The sequence below is a fragment of the Erythrolamprus reginae genome, chromosome Z, assembly GCF_031021105.1.
Source record: "Erythrolamprus reginae isolate rEryReg1 chromosome Z, rEryReg1.hap1, whole genome shotgun sequence".
NCBI lineage: Eukaryota > Metazoa > Chordata > Lepidosauria > Squamata > Dipsadidae > Erythrolamprus > Erythrolamprus reginae.
The window spans coordinates 51,626,928-51,640,365 of record NC_091963.1 but is presented as its reverse complement, the minus strand read 5'-3'; the positions used below and the strand labels follow the sequence as shown (position 1 = coordinate 51,640,365).

Genomic DNA, 13,438 nt, shown 5'->3' with positions numbered 1-13,438 from the left:
CATAAAGCAGCGGCTTTAAAAAACTGTTCTGCCTCATTTAATTTTCAGGTTTGCTTTTTAACATTATCTCAGAAACAAATATTAGAAATAGACTACTGCAGGCCGATTTGTGGAGGGAACTGGGAAAACATTTTTCTAGCCAATCCAATTTTGAGAAAACAGGGGAGAGCAGCGATTGAAGTGTTTATAGAACATTTTTCTTTCGTAAAAATAACGTGAAATATTTTTTTTCAGATTATCTGTCCTGAATTTGTTGTAGAAGGTACACCGTTACTGAAGTACTGTACTACATTTAATAAGCCAGCGGGGGAGGGGGAGGTGGGGGAAAATGCAGCTCTGACGGGACTCACAAACTATTTCCATTCAGCTACATCCACGTAATTGTTTATTTACATAGCAAATCCAAAGCCTCGTGAAGGCATGCTAGGACGGAGAGCTGGAAAGGTCAACAGTTCTGACGACCACAAGCAAACAAAGGAGGAATTTATAGACATCCTCCACAGCTCATACTATAGGTTAGCTAACAAAGGCGGAGAAGAAGATCGCGCATGCGCCCTCTCGTTCCAGTGCCGTCGCAACAGCCAATCAGGACAAGCAGCGGACAGTTTCGAACAAGCGGTAAGCGGGGGCTTTGAACGGGAGAAGTTGAAAACAGTAAAAAAGAGTTAACTGTCGTAAAGTCCCCCAGAGTTTTCGCGTGCTGGTAACCCTGCATTGAAGAAAAGGGCTGTTAGGGTAAAGAAGACGAGCCGGCGCCCAAAGTTGAGTTGAGTTCAATTTCTTTAAACTCGCGGGCGGTCCCTCGGGCATGCAGACAGTGGTTGCGAAGGGCACAGTCGGAAGGGAACAGAGGTAATAGATAAACATCCCGTCCCATTAAGAGCAGGCCTTAAAATAATTGGGTTGGCCCCTAAAATTGCTCAGTGATCTTTAAATACTGTTTAATTTAATGGAACTATTGCCTATGTGCAACCCCAGGTATATACCAATTCAAGTTCCTTTGAATTGAATTGGGGGGGGGGATTTCCAGTGAAACAGGTATATTGTTTTACAATTTTCTGTTATTTGTGCAACTAGCTATTTCATGGAATACAGTTCACATGCATTTGTATTATGCTTTTTTGTTGCGTACCTAAATTATTACAGAACTTACTTGATTAAAGTAATTCCTTCTGTTGAGAACAAGGAAGATTTTTATTAAATTTTGTGCGTTGTGTTAATGTATCAAGAGTGTATTACATTTGATATTACATTTGATAATTCTGTACTTCTAGAAATCTAAAAACCTGAGCTTTTATCATTTTCATTCATGTGCATATGTAACTGGTTTTTTTTCACAAATAGCTATAACATATCGGTATTTCCATGTCATACCTGCTAGTCATTTGATCTAGTTAGGCTGTTAGAATATACAATATTTGTATTTTATTTTATAATACCGGTATAATTTATTTGAGGACTGTTATTAATGCTCAGAACGATGTTTGATTTTGCTTTTTTAAAGACTGTTAGCCTTCTTTTTGCTGTTCAAAGCATTCAAAGTAACTTAGCCAGGGAAGTGAAACAAGGTATATATAACTAGAATAGCTTCACATTTGATAAATATATCTTCAGAAAATTTAGAGGTTCTGGCATGGGACCAATAGAGGTAATTCTTGACTTATGACTGAAATTGAGCTCAAAATTTATGTTACTGAGTGAGACAGTTGTTAAGTGAATTTTCCCCATTTCATTATTTTTCTTGCCACGGTTAAGTGAATCACTGCAGTTAAATTTATGTTGTTAAATGAATCTTGTGTTCCCTTTGTTTTGTTTGTCAGAAGGTTACAAAAGAGAATCATATGACCTATGGACACTGCAACTGTCATTAATATGAACTAGTTGATAAGCACCTGAATTTTGAACATGTGGGGATGCTGCAACAGACAGTGTGAAAAACAGTCATAAATCACTTTTTTAGTGCTGTTGTAACTTTGAATGATGACTAAATGAGTTGTTATAAGTCATATTGTAAAAGAGGGGCTGGTATAGTGTGCTGGAAGAAATGCAGTCTTTGTGATCATCTACCTACCGTATTTTTCGGTGTATAAGACGCACCTAGATTTTAGAGGAGGAAAACAAGAAAAGTATTCTGAACCAAATGGTGCAGTACAGGGGTAGACAAAGTTGGCTCTTCTATGATTTGTGGACTTCAACTCCCAGAATTCCTGAGCCAATCATGCTAGCTCAGGAATTCTGGGAGCTGAAGTCCACGTCATAGAAGAGCCAACTTTGCCTATCCCTGGTGTAGTATTATATTGTTTAATAAAATACCAGTGTAGCAGAATACTTTTTACAGCTATGTATACCAGCGATCCCCAAACTACGGCCCACAGGACGGATGCGGCCCACTGAGGCCATTTATCTGGCCTGCAGCAGTGCACAAGATTTTACTGATCGAATCTCCCGTCCACTCAGTGTGGTCTGCTGCTGAACATCTGGCAATGGTGAGGAGAGGTGGAGAGTCAAGGAGTGGGGAGGAAAGCGGGCCTGCAATTGGCCCCTTTCTTTCCCGCCTTTAGGGAGAGGAACTGTTGCTACCCTAAAAAAATGGGTTTTTTAATAGTCCGGCCCTCCAACAGTCTGAGGGACAGTGAACTGGCCCCCTGTGTAAAAAGTTTGGGGACCCCTGGACTAGATAATCGGCTTCATCCAAGGACCGTTGGAGCTGGAATGTCACTACCTTCTCAACAATCTTCCCCATAAAGGGAAGGTTGGAGACCGGATGATAGTTCTTAAATACAGCTGGCTCCAGAGAAGACTTCTTGAGGAGGGGGCGCACAAGTGCCTCCTTGTAGGGAGCCGGGAAGGACCTCCCTCAGAGAAGCGTTGACAAACTCCTGGATCCTGCTCCGTGTCACCTCCCTGCTGGCTGAAATCAGCCAGGAGGGACATGGGTTCAACAAACAGGTGGTGGAACTGACAGCTCCAAAGGCCTTGTCCACTTCATCAGGTGTTATCAAATCAAACTATCCCCAAACAGATGGATTAGGATGGGCCCCTGTCACCTCGGCTGACTCGTTGTCAGTCGACACTGCATTCCAATTGGCATCAGGATCCATCCGGATCTGAGCAATCTTATCAGCAAAAAACCTATTAAAGTCTTCAGCATTACCCTGCAAGGGCTCATCAACTCCCTCCTGGTTAAGAAGAAAGCGAGTCACCCTAAACAGGGTGGCTGGACGAGATTCTGCTGATGCAATCAAGGCAGTATGATATGCGCATCTTGCTGCCTTGAGCGCCACTTTATAAATCTTAATAATAAACTCTTAAAAGTGCTCGGTCAGATTCAGATTTACTTTTTCTCCACTGCATCTCTAGATGTCTTTTCTGGCATTTCATCCCCCGGAGCTCCTCGATAAAGCAGGGAGCTCTTCGAGATCTACTGCCACAGAGAGGTCGCAATGGCACAATTCGGTCAAGGGCCCCCGCTCCTGCCATATTCCAAGCCACAGCAAGGGACTCTGCCAAACTGTGAACAAGTGAATCCAGCAAAACCCCAGGCACCCTCTGAAAGCCCTCTGGGTCCATCTGAGATTACATGGCAACATTATTACTTGATGAATAGTTCAATTTGTAAAAATTGAGGATACCTTAAAAATACACATAGTGGAAAGGTAACAGTGTTCAGAATTAAGGATTTGCTCAATCCTAGGTGATATTCCATTATTTATTTATTTATTTATTTATATTTATTTATTTATTTAGTCCAATACATAATACACATTGAAGAGAATAGATATGTAGTAATATAACTAAAGAAACGAATAGAAGAAAAGATATAAAAGTATAGGTGAACAAATTTGAAAGGAAGAAAAGATAAATGAGATAAGGAGAGACAATTGGACAGGGGACGGAAGGCACACTGGTGCACTTATGCACACCCCTTACTGACCTCTAAGGAACCTGGAGAGGTCAATCGTGGATAGTCTAAGGCAAAAATGTTGGGCATTAGGGGTTGACACTACTGAGTCAGGTAATGAGTTCAATGCTTCGACAACTTGGTTGCCGAAGTCATATTTTTTACAGTCAAGTTTGGAGTGGTTAATATTAAGTTTGAATCTGTTGCGTGCTCTTGTGTTGTTGCAATTGAAGCTGAAGTAGTCATTGACAGGTAGAACATTGCAGCATATGATCTTCTGGACAATACTTAGATCGTGTTTTAGGCGTCGTAGTTCTAAGCTTTCAAGACCAAGGATTGATAGTCTGCTTTCGTTGGGTATTCTGTTTCAAGTGGAGGTGTGAATGGCTCTTCTGGTGAAGTATCTTTGGACATTTTCAAGGGTGTTGATGTCCGAGATGTGGTGTGGGTTCCAGACAGATGAACTGTATTCAAGGATGGGTGTGGCAAAAGTTTTGTCGGCTCTGGTGAGTAGTGTGAGATTGCCAGAGCAGAAGCTACGTAGGATCAGGTTAACAACTCTAGAAGCCTTTTTGGCAATATTGTTGCAGTGGGCTTTGGCACTTAGATCATTTGATATTAGTATTCCAAGGTCTTTTACTGAGTGGGGGTTGGCGGTGAGATTTTGTTTATTCAGTTTATATATGAGGTTCGGATTCTTTTTGCTGATGTGGAGGGTAGGACATTTGCTGGTTGATATTTGAAGTTGCCAGGTGTTAGACCAATCTGAGACACGGTCGAGGTCTTTTTGGAGAGTAGATGTGTTGTCCGTGGCACCGTTCCCCGTAAGCTGCGCACGTGAGTGCGCGCGCACTCCAAAATACCCCCGCGCGCACCCTTTTCCTCGGTCGCGCACTTTCCATCTCCCCGCTCGCCCGCTTCGCCTCTCTTTCTCCTCCGCTGCAAGAGAGGCGAAGCGGGCGTTCTCCGGAGACTGGCGGGTGCGCGCGCCAGCTGCCGCCCGCCCGCTCGCACGCTCCACCCCTCTTTCTCCTCCGCTGCAAGAGAGGCGAAGCGGGTGTTCTCCGGAGGCTGGCGGGTGCGCGCGCCGGCTGCCGCCCGCTCGCACGCACGCACGCACGCACGCTCACACGCTCCACCTCTCTTTCTCCTCCGCTGCAAGAGAGGCGAAGCGGGCGTTCTCCGGAGGCTGGCGGGTACGCGCGCCGGCTGCCGCCAGCCCGCCAGCCCGCCCACACACTCCACCTCTCTTTCTCCTCTGCTGCAAGAGAGGCGGGGCAGATGTTCTCCGGAGGCTGGCGGGCGCTCTCCCCATCTCCCTGCCTGCACGCCCGCCCGGAACATTAAAAGTAAGAGCGAAGGGTTTTCTTATTTTGAATGTTGGCAGGGAGATGGGGAGAGCGCGTGCCGGCCCGCTCGCCCGACATTGTAAATCACTTTCGCCAGCCTCCGGAGAACGAGAGTGAGAGCGTCAGAGCAAGATAGAGAGAAAGTGAGAAAGAGAGTGAGAGAGAAAGGGGGAGGAGAGAGAGATAGCAAGAGAGAGAAGAGAAAGAAAGCAAGAGAGATAGAAAGAAAGAGTGAGTGAGTGAGAAAGAAAGAAAGCAATAGAGAGAGAGAAAACAAAAGGCAACGCGTGAGTCTCAGATTCCGAGGGAAGAGGGTGAGGCGATCGGCCGAGAGGCGCCTTAGTTAGGCTCGCTCGGTCGTGGGTTTTTTTGGGTGTGTGTGTGTGTGTGTATTACTGAACCCGAAAGGGACCGTCAGATGGCTGGACTAGACAGGATGCTGTGTCGCGCCCTCCTCCCCCCCAGCCTCTTCCTTGGCATAGAAGCGAGCGAAATGCTCCTTTTAAAGAAAGTGGAAGAAAGTAGAAAGAGGGAGAGAAGATACATGGAGGGAGGGAAAGAAGAGGAAGAGAGGAGGAGGAAGAAAGCAGGAAGGGGGGGAGAGAACGATAGAGGCGGGGAGTGCAAAAGGCAGCCTGAAGACATGGAATGGAAAAGGGGTGCCAGTTTACGATTGATTGATTGAAAATGTTTGGTTTTGAAGATAGTGTTTATAGATGCAGGAAGGACGGTTGGAAGGCAAGAAAGGAAAAACGCTATTTTTTTTGCTTCAGTTCCCATTCAAACACACATACACACACACACACTATTTTGACCGTCCCCAAGTCAGCCTGCAATGAAATCCCGTGTTAGCCCTCCCTACGTTTCAAGGAAACCTTGGCGGGGCAGTTTCTCCTGCCACCTTTGCCCGTCTTCGGCAGTGCCCTGGACTCATTCGCCCATCGTGTTTAAACTTGTTTGGGAAAGTTGCATCACCGTCTTTGTTGCATCCTTGTCTTTTCTCTTCTCTTCTCCTCCCCCCACAGCTGCCCAATTACCTTTATAAACTTTCTCTGTTCCCTTAAATTGGAAAGGGGTGTATGTGAGAGAAAGAGGGAGAGAGAGAAAGAGAGAGAGAGCAAGAGGGGGAGAGAGAAAGAGACAGAAATGACTCTTGATTTAAAGCATGTGGTAAAAAGCACCCAAATAATAACAGAGAAAAAAAAAACCCAGCTGTGTGTGTGTGTGTGTGTGTGTGTGTGGGAACTCTTGAACCATTTCCAATAGCTCACCTGTTATTGGAAATGGTTCAAGAGTTCACACACACACACACACACAAGGGGGGAGGAGACAGGGATGGAAAAAGAGGAGAAGATAATAATAAAATAGATTTTGGTTTAGTTTTATTATTAATTTCTTTTAATAAAAAAAGAAATTTTATTTATTTATTTATTTATTTATTCTTCTATGCCGCCCAGTCCCAAAGGAACTGTCACTCAGACACTATACTTTTCCGCCCACACCGGAAAAAAATTAGAGGGAACATTGGTCTGTGGTGTTGAAAATTTTACATCGTCGGTGAAAAGAACACAGTTGCTTGTAATATGATTGCAGAGGTCATTGATGTAGAGAATGAATAGAGTAGGTCCTAGTACACTGCCTTGGGGAACGCCACTTTTAACTGGGATAGGGGTGGAAATGGCACTTCCAATTTTGACAACTTGTTGCCTGTTTGACAGGAATGCAGTAATCCAGTATTCTTGTTGCCTGTTTGACAGGAATGCAGAATCCTGAGATGCCATAGGATTTGAGTTTTAGGAGTAGTTTGTCATGGACCACTGAATCGAAGGCTTTGTAAAAGTCAATATAAATTGCATCAATGGATTTTCCTTGATCAAAGTGGGTAGTCCATATGTTTTTGCAGTGAAGTAGTTGAAGGTTGCAGGATAATTTCTTTCTGAATCCAAATTGTTTGTTAGAGAGTAGGTTATTAGATTCTAAGTAAAGGGTGATTGATTGATTTATAATTGATTCCATGACTTTACATGAGATGCAGCATAGTGAAATTGGTCTGTAGTTGTCAACGAGAGAAGGGTTTCCTTTTTTGAAGATGGGGATGACTACTACTTTTGACTATAGCTTGGGGAGTGTGCTGGTCCTGAAGGAATTTTGAAAGATGATGCTTAGTGGTTCGGCTATAGCAGAAGAAAGTTTTTTTAGGAAGTATGCACAAAGACCATCTGATTCGACTGATAGAGAAGGTTTGAGGTCTTGGATTGCTTTTTCAACACGGTCTATAGTGAAGTCTACTTGGGTTAGGTCGTTGAGAGAATTTGAGGTGCGATTTGTGAAGATGGGGGATGAGCCATTACTGTTAACGAAGACAGAGCCAAAGAAAGAGTTGAGGAGGTTAGCTTTGGATGGATCATCATGGTATTCTTTGTTGTTCACTCCAAGGAGAGGTGGAATAGATCTAGAGTCTTTGAGTTTGTTGTTGACAAAGTTGTAGAAGGCTCGGTTAGATTTGATGCGAAGGAGATTTTCCTCTTTTTGCTGTGGTAGTTAAGACATTCTGCTTTTATTTGTTGGCAGATGCTTTTGTAGCGTCTTTTGAAGTTGGTTACTTCGCCTTTTTAATTTTTACGCCAGAGAGATCTTTTTTTGGTTTGTAGTTTCCTTATTGAGACAGGTAAGTTATTTTTTGTTTTTCTTCTGGTTGAAGTTAGTGGTACATATAGTCTGATAAGTCTTTTAACTTGTAGTAAGAATGTGATGTAGAAATCATCAATAGTGTTGCAGCTAGAAAATATAGTTCGCCAGTCGAGAATTGAGAGAGTGGCATCTATGAGTTCGTAGTTGGCTTTCCTAAAATTGTACTTAGGTGACACATTATACAGGTGAAAGTTATCCTTGTGTAGATTGAGATTGAAGTTAATCATACTATGATCACTGTTGGAAAAAGGTTCTTTTACATGCAGACCATAGATTGTGCTTTTGCTATTACAGAATATGAGGTCAAAGCTGTTAAGTCTAGTATTGTTTAATACTAATTGGTCAAGTCTCAGGCTGGTGACGGCATTGTATAAGGTAGTGTGGATTGGTTCTGTGCTGCATTCATTTAAGGTCCAGTTAATGTGAGGTAGGTTGAGGCCACCAAGGAAGATAATGGAGTAAGGGAAGGAGGTTGCCTATGTTAGCAGTGAGGTTAATTTGGTTGCATGAGTGATGTCAGAGTCAGGAACTCTGTATCATAGTAGGAAGCAAAGTGTGGTATTGAGGGAAAGATCACATATACAGTAATACCCCGGTTATTGCGTCCCCGACCATTGCGAACAGGGTAATTTGCGATTTTTCAACCCGGAAGTCAAAACACCATCTGCGCATGTGTGCCCTTTTTTCCTATGGGCACGCATGCGTAGATGGTGCCGGGCAGATCAGCTGCTGGGCGGCTTCCCTGGGTCTTCCCCCTCTTGCTGGCGGGAGGGCGAGCAGCGGGCATCAGCAAGGAGTTTCCCCACCGCCCACGCAAACTCCTCGCTGCCGCCCGCCCTTCGCCCGCCCACGCCGTTCATTCTCGCCGCTTTCGAGCTTGAGTCCTGAAGCGAATTCGCTCCGGGACTCAGCTCGAAAGCGGCGAGAGCCAGCGCGGAGAAGCCGTTCGCTGGCGCTGGCTGTCGGCGCTTTTGAGCTGAGTCCCGGAGCGAATTCGCTCCGGGACTCAGCTCGAAAGCGGCGAGAGCCAGCGCGGAGAAGCCGTTCGCTGGCGCTGGCTGTCGGCGCTTTTGAGCTGAGTCCCGGAGCGAATTCGCTCCGGGACTCAGCTCGAAAGCGGCGAGAGCCAGCGCGGAGAAGCTGTTCGCTGGCGCTGGCTGTCGGCGCTTTTGAGCTGAGTCCCGGAGCGAATTCGCTCCGGGACTCAGCTCGAAAGCGCCGACAGCCAGCGCCAGCGAACAGCTTGTCCGCCGCCTGCCTGCCCGCTAGCGAGGAGCCGAAGATTGGGGGCGGCGCGGCTGTTTTAAAATGTCGCCGCCGGCATGGGGGGCTTGCCAGCACCCCCCGGACCCCCAATCAGGGTTTGGGGGGCTGCTAGGAAGCCCCCCATGCCGGCGGCGACGTTTTAAAACAGCCGCGCCGCCCCCAATCTTCGGCTCCTCGCTAGCGCTGCTGGAGTAAAAACACCATCTGCACATGCGCAGATGGTGTTTTTACTTCCGCAGCGCTACTTCGCGAAAACCCGCTCGTTGCGGGGGGTCCTGGAACGGAACCCTCGCAACGAGCGGGGGATCACTGTAATGGTTTCTGGGAGGATAAGATCATGTGCAACTTGGATGTTTTTTAGATTGAGTGATTTTTTATAGAATATAGCTACACTGTCTCCTCTGCGGGATTCACGGTCAGACCGAAGGTCAAGGTAGTTACTTGATGTGATGATGGAGTCAGGATAGGATGTATTTAGCCATGTTTCACAGACAAAGATCAAATCAAATAAGTTGGTGTCTAGAAGGAGGAGGAATTCAGACGACTTGTTAATTATACTTCTTGCATTGATTAGTTTACATTTGAGATTGAGTTTGGGTTCTGGGTTGAAGTTGGGCTGAGTTGAGTTGAATTTAAATTGGAATGGATTGAGGTTGGATTGAACTGAGGAAGTAAGGGGCGTGCTTTCCTATTGTTGATTGGAAGCATAGTTCCCTGTAAGCTGCGCAGTGCGCTATAGCGCAGAAGTTTCTACTTGTCATCCCGGGAATTTCAAATTTAGCGCAGAGCATCGACCTCCACACTGGAATTTGAAATCAGAACTGTTGCTGCTCTACAACATAGGGCAGCAACAGTTCCTTAAGGAAAGGCGGGAAAGAAAGGGGCCAATTGCAGGCCCACTTTCTTCCCCACCCCTTAAATCCTGGATTTTCTCTTCCCCACCCCCTGGCAACCAGACGGTTGTTTAGCTGCCGTCGGGTAAGGTAAGAAAATCGGGCCTCTCCTCTAAGCGGAAAGCTAAGAGGCTTAGCGGCGTGGTCCGCTGCTAGGCCTCTAAGCCTCGGTGGGGGGGTGCATTGCACTTGCCATGGGCGTGGGGCTGGAGCCTCCGTCCCGGCCCAGCCAGCAAGCAAGTGCCAGCCACACAATGCCAGCATGTACGGCATACAGCAACATGTCTAGCCGCCGCCATCGGTGCCTCTCTCCTGGGATTCTGGCTCGGAGCCGACCACCCTGCCATCGCCCAGTGGCTACTGCCCGGTGCCGCTGCTGCCTCTGCCCTTCCGTTGCCGCTGCCCTCTCGCCGGACCCCAAAGCTCACACGCTGCCACCACCAGGGAAGCTCCAGCCGGGCGGGGCGCTGCAGCTACCAGAAAACTTGGAAGGCGCAAAGAAGAGGGCCCCGCGGAAAGGTAGGGGGGGTGCCGCCTCACAGTTGACCACCCTTCTGTCGCCCCATGGCTACTGCCATCCCACTGCCACCGCCCTCCCACTAGCGCTGCCCTTCCTCCGGGCCCCAAAGCTCACACTCTGCTGCTGCCAGGGAAGCTCCAGCCGGGTGGGGTGCTGCAGCTACCGGAAAACTTGGAAGGTGCAATCTACTGCGGCCTGCCTGCCACCCAGACCCAGCCGCCAGCTTGCTGAGGCCTGCCCACCACCCAGGCCCGGCCGCCAGCCTACCATGCTTGCCAACGGCCGCCTTCTCCAGGTCCTAGGGAATAAGGAAAGTTTCCCAGGAAGCCCCCGCGCTTCTGGCCCCAAAAACATATTTGTGCGAGTGAGTGGTGTTGCAGGGCAGGAAAAAAAGAGAAGAGAGTAAGACAGAGAGAAAAAAGAGGAAGGAAGAGAAAAAGAAGGAAATGGAGGGAGAGAGAAATAGAAAGGAAAGGAGGAAGAGAAAGAGGGAAGAGGGAGGGAGAGAGAAAGAAGAGAGGGGGGAGAGAGGGAGGAAGAGAGGAAAAGAGAGAGAGACAGATAGAAAAAAGAGAGAGGGAGGAAAAGAGAGAAAGAAAGGAAAGAAAAAGAATGGGAGTAAGAAAGAGAGAAAGAAAATCAAAGTATAGTTTGAAACTATTTAAGTGGCATTTTGATATTGATAGAGTTGCCCCATTCTGAGGTCACTGTTATAGACACACAGTATTTTATTTTGAAATTCTCAGAGGCAAAATATGGTGGGTTTTTTAAAAACCAAAATTTCTTTACTGCAGATTAAGATTAGCAAAAAAATATAAATGATCCAATTTAAGAAATGAAGATTTTAAAGCATGGATTTATTAATAGTTTTGTTTTTGGTTTTGCTGGTTGTTTTATTTTTAATAGTAATAGAATTTGGTTCTGTTTTATTATTAATCTTTTTAATGAAAAAGAAGGGAAATATATATGTATGTATGTATGTATGTATGTATGTATGTATGTACGTATATATATACACGGGAAGAAACCCGAATATATCAAGACCATCATACCTGTACCTGTGAAAATCTACGAAAACACACACACACACACACACATATATATATTCGTAGATTTTCACGGGTACAGGTATGACGGTCTTGGTATATTTGGGTTTCTTCCCGTGTAGGATTTGGAAATTTCTGGCGACGTTTCGACGAGGTCCCACTCGTCATCTTCAGGCTGGTGTTTCTGTCCTTGTTCTAAGGTGAACACTGCGAGACCTGAGCTGCCTTCCTTCTATAAATACTGGTGGCTGGGTGTGGTTTGATGGCTCAGCAATTGCCTGCTGTGTAGAAACTTCCTGGTGAGTCAGTGGGGTAACATCTGGGGTCGTTGATGTAGCTGAGGTATGCTGATTAGTTAATGTTATGCTGAGGTATGCTGATTAGTTATCATTAACTAATCAGCATACCTCAGCTACATCAACGACCCCAGATGTTACCCCACTGACTCACCAGGAAGTTTCTACACAGCAGGCAATTGCTGAGCCATCAAACCACACCCAACTACCCAGCCACTAGTATTTATAGAAGGAAGGCAGCTCAGGTCTCGCAGTGTTTGCCTTAGAACAAGGACAGAAACACCAGCCTGAAGATGACGAGTGGGACCTTGTCGAAACGTCGCCAGAAATTTCCAAATCCTACATGGGAAGAAACCCGAATATACCAAGACCGTCATACCTGTACCCGTGAAAATCTACGAAAACACACACACACACACACACACACACACACACATATATATATATATGACGGTATATATATATACCGCCCAGTCCTGAAGTGACTGCTGCTCAGACACTATACTTTTCTGCCCACACTAAAAAAAAATTAGTGGGAACACTGGTTGGAAGTACTAGGGATGACAGTTTGTTGGTGAGGAGTGGTGGGTTGGGAAGTGTGGGATGGCTGAGGAGGGATGGGATTTTTGAAGGGAGGGTTATAGGTCTTGGTTTTGATGCATTCAGTGTGGTAGTCTACGTATAGTTTGGTTTCACCAAGCTCAAGACGTCTCTTGAGTTCGGCCCATAGTTCGCGAGAGCGGATGCGTTGAAGTAGAGTTAGATCAGGTCTGGATCTGAGTTTGTTGTAGTTGTCATTATTTATGGCGATGGAGTTCATGGTTTTGATGAACAGTTGTTTGTCAGTTTCATTTCTGCAGACTATCCTACAGAAACGAGGGGCCAAAAAGGATGGCATTCTGTTGCTTTTTTTCGCGCTTCATGGCATCTTTTACAAGGGTGAGGATGTCAGTAGCTGAGCTTGCAGGTAAAGATTGTGGAGGACTTGGTGGCGTATAGACAGGTGGTGGTGGGGTAGTATAGTGTATTTGTTTTGGTGGTTTATCTTTTATCAGATCTTGGATAATTTTTTCAATGGAAGCAAGCCGTGGTTCTATGTTCTCTATGTATGATTGTTGAGTTTTTGTTATTGCTTTTAGGGAGAGGATCTCGTCAGATAAGTTGTAGAGTGAGTCAGGTTTGGGAGTACAAGATGAGCAGAAATAATAGAACGAGGAATTATCTTGAAGAAAGGAGGCAATTTGTTTATTTATGTTAAGGCAGGTATGGTGAGCTAATTTGTTGCAGGAGTGGCATTTTTTGGATTCTTCTTGTATAATAATTGAGTCATTGCACTTAAAGCATAATGTTATTTTCCTGGGAGTTTTGAGCCTTTTTTTTACCAGGCATATTTGGTCACTGGGCTTATTGCTTTGCCACTTGTAGCTTTATTGTTTTGTATCACTCTGGTTGGGGAAGGGGGCAATGGAATGTGAA

At 45.7% G+C, this 13,438-nt stretch overlaps 1 protein-coding gene across 3 annotated transcripts in view; it reads left to right on the top strand.

Moving 5' to 3' along the window:
* The first annotated feature begins 544 nt into the window (after window positions 1-544).
* SGO1 (shugoshin 1) overlaps window positions 545-13,438 on the top strand; it is a 49,216-nt gene continuing 36,322 nt past the window's right edge. The window contains exon 1 of one of the 3 annotated variants that reach the window (XM_070727261.1): window positions 545-618. The gene's annotated coding sequence lies outside the window, so the exon portion shown is untranslated. Of the gene's footprint in view, window positions 853-13,438 lie in introns of all 3 variants that reach the window. The other 2 variants (XM_070727260.1, XM_070727262.1) reach the window with 2 other exon arrangements.